A 7,225-nucleotide genomic window follows, 5' to 3' on the forward strand; every position below is an offset into this window, starting at 1 on the left:
GGCCTATCATGGGGAGGGGGAGGGGGGAGGGATTGCATTGGGAGTTAAACCTGATGTAAATGACGAGTTGATGGGTGCTGACGAGTTGATGGGTGCAGCACAGCAACATGGCACAAGGATACATATGTAACAAACCTGCACGTTATGCACATGTACCCTAGAACTTAAAGTATAATAATAATAAGAAATAAATTTAAAAAATAAATAAATAAATAAATTTCCTCATTGAAGAACCCATTTATTCATTTTTTACTCTCGGCTGCTATTTCCCCTTCTCTTCATTAACACTAACACTTTTTCACTTTTGGAAGGGGCATTAGAATCACCACTGTGCTTGTCTACATTGCAGGTAGCAATACAAGTCTAGCAAGTAGCTCCTCCTCAGTTCACTCCCATTCAGACAGCTTAAGGTGCAGAATTAGTGAGCTATTTTTACCAACGGGCAACATAGCTGCACTCACTGCTAGCCTCAATTGTGCTAGATATGGTGAAGACACAACCCACCACCATAGTGTTTTTAGGAATTTTGACATAAAGTTTAAAAGCATAGTTACAGTTTTCTATTTAGAAATTATCCCTGCTATTGCAGCACTTGTACTTGAAGTCCTGGTCCTAAGATCACTGCATCAGGCAAAGGAGACAAAAATCATTTTTTGAGATAATTTGGGAAGAAAGAAAAAAAATACATAGTTTTTATACCAGTGTACTCCTCGCTTGGTGAGAACTGCATGATTATATATGCATCTTCCCCATTATCTCTTCCCCCAGATCAACCAGAAACAAAACAAAACAAAATAAAACAGAAAAGTCTAACAGGGGCACTACATTCCTATTCATGTTGAGTGTGAGCACACACTAATGAAGGCATGTAAGCCAGCTCTTTATTCCTTTATCTCCCCCTGTCTTAGACAACCAATTGAAACCAATTGCCTGTTGTACTTCTCCATCAAACTATTACTCTAAGGAGGATATCTCTCTGCCCATTGTTGGAATTTATGGACTGTACAGTGTGCTCTTTGGTCTGAAAAAGTGATAGTCAGCCATCCACATCCATGAAATGTCTTTTGTTTGTTTATTTGTTTGGCACTCTGAGCATTTTCATTGTTCATTGGACAAGCAGAGCTTACTTCAGAGTTAGTGTCTATACTTGTCAAGACCCACTTTCAGCCCTTCAGGGATACAAGCATCAGTCTCAATTGCCAGTTATGTTCAGAGCCTTCCCACCAGAGAAATCTGTCCTATAGGAATCAGCAGCCTCTGTCTCTCTTGCTGAGAAATGGAAGAGTTTTTTTCTGGAATTTTGTGCCTGAGAGGGTTCAAAAGGAACATGTCTAGATTCAGCATGTCTCTGCACTGCTACAATAACTCCATATCCACTTATTGGATGGACCCAGATGACCACCTCAATGGAACACATGGGGATATCTGCTTGTCAATTTCAGTCACTTTCTGAACCTGGAAGAGAGTCCTGATAGTCAATGACTTGTTCTACTTTAATGCACCCCTCAAATCTCCATGGAGCCATACTCCATATGGGCATTCTTTTAACAGGCCAGGTTCCCATTGCTCTGCTATCTGAGCATATAGCCAGGCTATTGGTCACTGCCCATGGGCTAGTAAAAACTTAAACACAGGGGCTTGTACCATTGTATAATTTTCCCATCACTGTTAAAAAAACAACATGCAATTCAGCTCATGGAGCAGGCCTGTTTTTACCTTTTTTGGTCTAAAGTAACAGCCTTCTAAAGGGGATGGTGTCCATTTACCTTGGAATTGCCATCTGTGAACCAAGTAGCTCTTGGTTGGTCAGTTGAGAGCTATTTATCAGGTACCGTAGAATTTAGCAGTTTTTCATGCAGTTACAAGTAAGTTGTGGAAGAAAAAATATCCCTGCTTGAGAGTATCTCCTCCTTGCATTCTCCAGGTAGCATGATCCTCTATAATCCATTTTCATTTTATTATAAACCTCTTCTGGACACTGCCATCCCCATTAGAATATGTATCTGACATCACCTGATACAGCATGGGGATTTCAGGTGTCATAGGGATAGCTTTAGCCAAGGCAGTAAATGCCCTTCAAGTGGAATAAGTAAATAACTTGTCTTTACCAGCCAGCACTTTGGCTTCTACTCTTCACTGTGTGAACTCGGGCAATCATACAGATTCTCATTTGTCATGTCCAAATAATGTTGCTTGAAGGGCAAATTTAAATGCCTTCTGTTTTACAGTAGCAGGTAGAGGAAACATTCCCTAATAATCTACAATGTTCATTCCGATAATACAATCAGTTGAAAGAGATGCAATCACTTCATATAAAGTGTATTCAAATATACTAACATTCATAATCCCGTAAACCCTTACATTTTTATGTTATAGTTTGAGAAACTTCTTTTCCCCACCCCAAGGCAATTGTGCCCTTTCTTGTGCAAAATGCTTTAGGTCCCCAGCCAAGGGTTGAGTCAAAGGACCCTGACCCTTTTGTCAATCTTTACCTTGATTAATCTGCCCTACTCTTGCACCAGGCAATTTCAGATTCGATTTTAATTGTAATCTCTGCCTTCCAGCTTTTGTGTGTGTCTGCTTCAGCTGCTGTTTATTGACATACAGGTAGGCTGTATAACAACGGGCCTGGATGTGGCTGCAGCAGTGGGGGGAAATGGAAGGTGAGGGGTGGAGTGTTTGCTGCAGGACAGCTGAGTGGAGGGTGGGGACAGGTGCAAACAGGGGAGCCCCAGGAGTTTGGGAAAGCAAGTATGGGCCAGGGCCAGAGTCTGCTTAAACTGGAACCACAGTCCCATGCCCTAAGGCCCCTAACTCTTGCTGGCTGTTTCCTGACCCTGGGCCAGGGTTGGGAGTCCTCTGTGCATCCATTTAATAAAGGAACTGAACAGAGTACAGAAAGGAAAGGAAGCTGTCACCTTTTTGCCATAGATTCCAGGAGCCTCCAGTCCTGCATTCCTCCTTCTTCCCTTGCTTAGGTAAGGCCTCATGATGGACAGCCAAGCTCTGGGTTGTCCCACTCAAGAGCAGGTTCTAAAAACAGCCATGTTTCAGCAAGGCATTAATCTTCCCAGGTGACCCAGCCCACCACATTACAGCCCAGGGTGAGCTCTAAAAGTGTTGCTGGCCTAATAGATGGGTAGTGGGAACCAGGAGGGACAGGGGCTGCAAGAGGGTCTCTGGGTCCATCACGACATGGAAACAACATGCATGGTGTTGGTGAAGCTGGAGCTGGGGCACCGGAAACAAATGGTGTTGGTGAAGCTGGAGCCAGGGCACCAACTGGTCAGCACAATGACCACATCTCCCTTCTTGAAGAAGCCTCCGGCATTGCCAACATTCATGGCCAAGTTCACCCGGTGGTCCACATTCTCAGCCCAGGTCTCCTGGACTGCGTCCTTGCACGGCACAGGGAAGATGCTACGGTACAGATGGGCCTGACAAACTGTCTGGGGATTCCATGTCACAGCAACGATGGGGGTACATGGGCAGTATCTGGTCACCTAGTGAGCAGAACTGCCAGACTTGGTGAGGATGATTATGGCCCCACTGCAGCACCCGAAGGAGGCCTCCACTGCGCCCACATCAGTGGATTCTGTGGGGTAACAGGTAATGGGCGCCAGGAGGGGGGGCTCCTCATGTAACTGCAAGTATTAGATGGCGGCCTCTGCTTCACCGGCAATCAGGTGCTGCATGCGAACTGCCTCCAGAGGATAATCCCCTTTGACTGCTTCTCCAGACAGCATGATGCAGTCTGCTCTGTCCAGGACTGCATTGGCAACATCACTACCCTCACACCGGGTGGGGTGGGGCTTCGTGATTATGCTCTCCAGCATCAGAGTGGCACAGATGACAGGCCTCCCAGCTTGGTTGCAGCACCCAATCATTATCTTCTGAGCAAGGAAGACTTTCTCTGCAGGAATCTCAATGCCTATATCATCATGAGCTACCACGAGCCCATCGCTGGTCTCCAGGATTTCATCAAACCTCCAAACCCCCTCATGATTCTCAATTTTGCTGATTACTTTGATGTTATTTCTCTTCTCTCCCAGGACCTTCCTAACTTCGTGGGCATCAGATGCCTTGCAGATGAACGAGGCAAACACCATATCGACATCCTGCTCAACCCCAAACTTCAGGTCCTGGATGTCCTTCTCTGGCATGGCAAGCAGGTCCACGGCAGTCCCGGGAAGGTTCACACCCTTCTTGCTGCCTGAGGAGCCACCATTTTCTACCTCCATCACGAGGAAGTCAGCACCTTTCTGCTTCACCTGGAGAGAAGGAAGCCCATCATCCACATAGATCTTGCTGCCCAGTTCTACCACCTTGCAGATGTTCTTGTAGTCCAGCCACAAGATGTTCTCATCACACTTTTCCATGTAGGCATTATCCAACATGATTTTGAGAGTAGCTCACTTCTTCAGGTCCACCTCTAGAGTGCTACTGCCCTTAAAGAGCCCAGTTCGGATCTCACGTCCTTTAGTGTCCAGAACCTCAGCAACCGACTGGTAGAGGATGGGGGTCAGAAGCAAAACTGTCTGTGGCTGTGCACATGTTCTTGATGGTCTCCACTGATACACATGAGTTCCACGAGAGAAGTTCAGACCAGCCACATTCATACCAGACTTAATAATCTCCTTCAGCATCTCCACAGATCAGAGAGCTGGGCCGATGGTACAGATGATGCCAGTATTCCTGGCTGCTATGGGTGGCCAGTCAATGTCCATGTGGCACGTGTGTTCCAGGAATGTGTCAGCCATGGCTGCATGCAGCTTCTGGGTCTGAATGAACACAGTCCTGGTTTCACTATGGAGCTTTGACATGACTGTTGAAGTCCTCAGCACTGACTGACTAGGGCTAGGCTGCAAACGCGGAGAGGTCAAGAGCACCAGGATGCACAGCTACTGCGCCCCTTCCAGCTTTTTAAAATTTCTCCAAACTGGGAGAAATACAGCAAACTGATTAGGGACCTTTTAATGTCGGGTGATGAGAAGAGGCTCCCTTTTGTCCATCCAACCTTTGATAGTGTTGCATTAAGACCTTTGTTTTAACTCCATCATTTTTCATTTTCTTTATTCTACTTCTTAATCATCTGAAGACTTTTACCTGGCTGGGACAAGTCCCATGACTCTCCCGTTTCTTTTTCTTCCTAATTTGTTTTCTTCGTTCACTTTTTTCTTTTATAATTTTCAACTTTTACTTTAAAATGATGTGCAGGATGTGCAGGTTTGTTATATAGATAAACATATGCCAATGTAGCCTGTTGCACAGATCATCCTATCACCCAGGTATTAAGCCCAGCATCCTTTAACTCTTCTTCCAGATGCTCTCCCTACTACCACCCTCCTCACCTTCCAACTAGTGTGTGTTTTTCCTCCCCATGTGTCCATGTGTTCACATCATTCAGCTCCCACTTAAAAGTGAGAACACATGGTATTTGGTTTTCTGTTCCTGCATTAGTTTGCCAAGGATAGTGGCCTCCAACTCCATCCATGTCACTGCAAAAGACATGATCTTTTTCCTTTTGATGGCTGCGTAGTATTTTATGGTGTATATGTACCACATTTTCTTTATGCAGCCTATCATTGATGGGCTTTTAGGTTGATTCAACGTCTTTGCTACTGCAAATAGTGTTGCAGGGAACAAACACGTGCATGCATCTTTAAAATAAAAAGATTTATATTCCTTTGTGTACATAGCCAGTAATAGGACTGCTGAGTCCAATGACATTTCTTTCTCTAGGTCTTTGAGAAATTGCCACACTGTCATCAACAATGGTTGAACTAATTTACACTCCAACCAACCATGTAAAAACTTTCCTTTTTCTGAACAACTTCACCGGTATGTGTTACTTTTTGACTTTTTAGTAATAGCCATTCCGACTGGTGGGAGATGGTATCTCATTGTGGCTTTGATTTGCATTTTCCTAATGATCAGTGATGTTTAAATTGTTTGTTGACCGCAGGTATGTCTTTTGAGAACTGTTTGTTCATGGCCTTTGCTCACTTTTTAATGGTATTGGGTCCTATCATAGTGGAGAGCAAAGCTCTGCTGGCCTTAGTTAGAGTCAGCACATTGGAGGATGCATTTAGACCAGACCTAGCCAGAGGAGAAATGCTCATCCTAGCAGGATGCAACATGAATGGAACTGGATGTCATTGTTTTAAGTGAAATAAGCCAGTCATGTAAAGACAAACCTCACTTGTTATCATTTATTGGTGGAATTTAAAAATAAGAACAATTGAACACATGGATATAGAGAGTAGAAGGATGGTTACAAGTGGCTTGCAAGGGTACTAAGGGGACTGTGTGGGAGCTGAGAATGGTTAATGAGTACAAAAAATGAATAATATCTAATATTTGATAGTATAAAAAGGTGGCTATAGTCAAAATAATTTACTGTAACAAAAAGTGTATAACTGGATTTTTTTGTAACACATACAGTAAGTACTCAAGGGGATAGATACCCTATTTACCATTAAGTGATTATTATGCATTGTATGCATGTATCAAAATATCTCATATACCACAAAAATTTATATGTACCTACTATGTACACATAAAACGTTAAAATAAATTAAGACAATCTTTCTGGGATTTTAAAGACAAATTAAAACTATGTATGAATTTATAATATTTGAGGTTCCTGATCCATGAAAACAGATGTCTCTGCATCTGTATAAATCTTCTTCAATTTAATCAACATTTTGGAGTTTTCCGCAAACAAATCTTGATTCTAAGTAATGTACTTTCTTTGAGAGTCTATAAGTTGTATTGTGCTTTTAATTTCAGTTTTCATGTGTTCATTGCTAATACATAGAAGTGTAAGTGATTTTTATGTTCATTTTGAATACTGAGACCTTGTGGAATTCATTTGAAAGTTTTAGTTTTTTTTTTTTCTATTTCTGTTTTTTTTTTTTTAATTTTATTTTTTAAATTTTACTTTAAGTTCTGGGGTACATATACAGAACGTGCAGTTATGTTACATAGGTATTCACGTGACATGGTGGTTAGCAGCACCCATCATCCTTCCACGTGCATTAGGTATTTCTCCTATTGCTATCCCTCCCCTAGCCCATGACCCCCAACTGGTGCTGGTGTATGACATTCCCCTCCCTATGTCCATGTGCTTTCATTGTTCAACTCACACTTATGAGTGAAAACATGCAGTGTCTGGTTTTATACTCTTTGATAGTTTGCTGAGAATGATGGTTTCCAGCTTCAT

At 42.9% G+C, this 7,225-nt stretch overlaps 1 pseudogene; it reads right to left on the reverse strand.

Moving 5' to 3' along the window:
* Positions 1-3,188: 3,188 nt before the first annotated feature.
* Positions 3,189-4,823, reverse strand: LOC105476734 (pyruvate kinase PKM pseudogene; annotated as a pseudogene).
* Positions 4,824-7,225: the final 2,402 nt, after the last annotated feature.

This window comes from Macaca nemestrina, chromosome X, assembly GCF_043159975.1.
Source record: "Macaca nemestrina isolate mMacNem1 chromosome X, mMacNem.hap1, whole genome shotgun sequence".
Classification (NCBI taxonomy): Eukaryota; Metazoa; Chordata; class Mammalia; order Primates; family Cercopithecidae; genus Macaca; species Macaca nemestrina.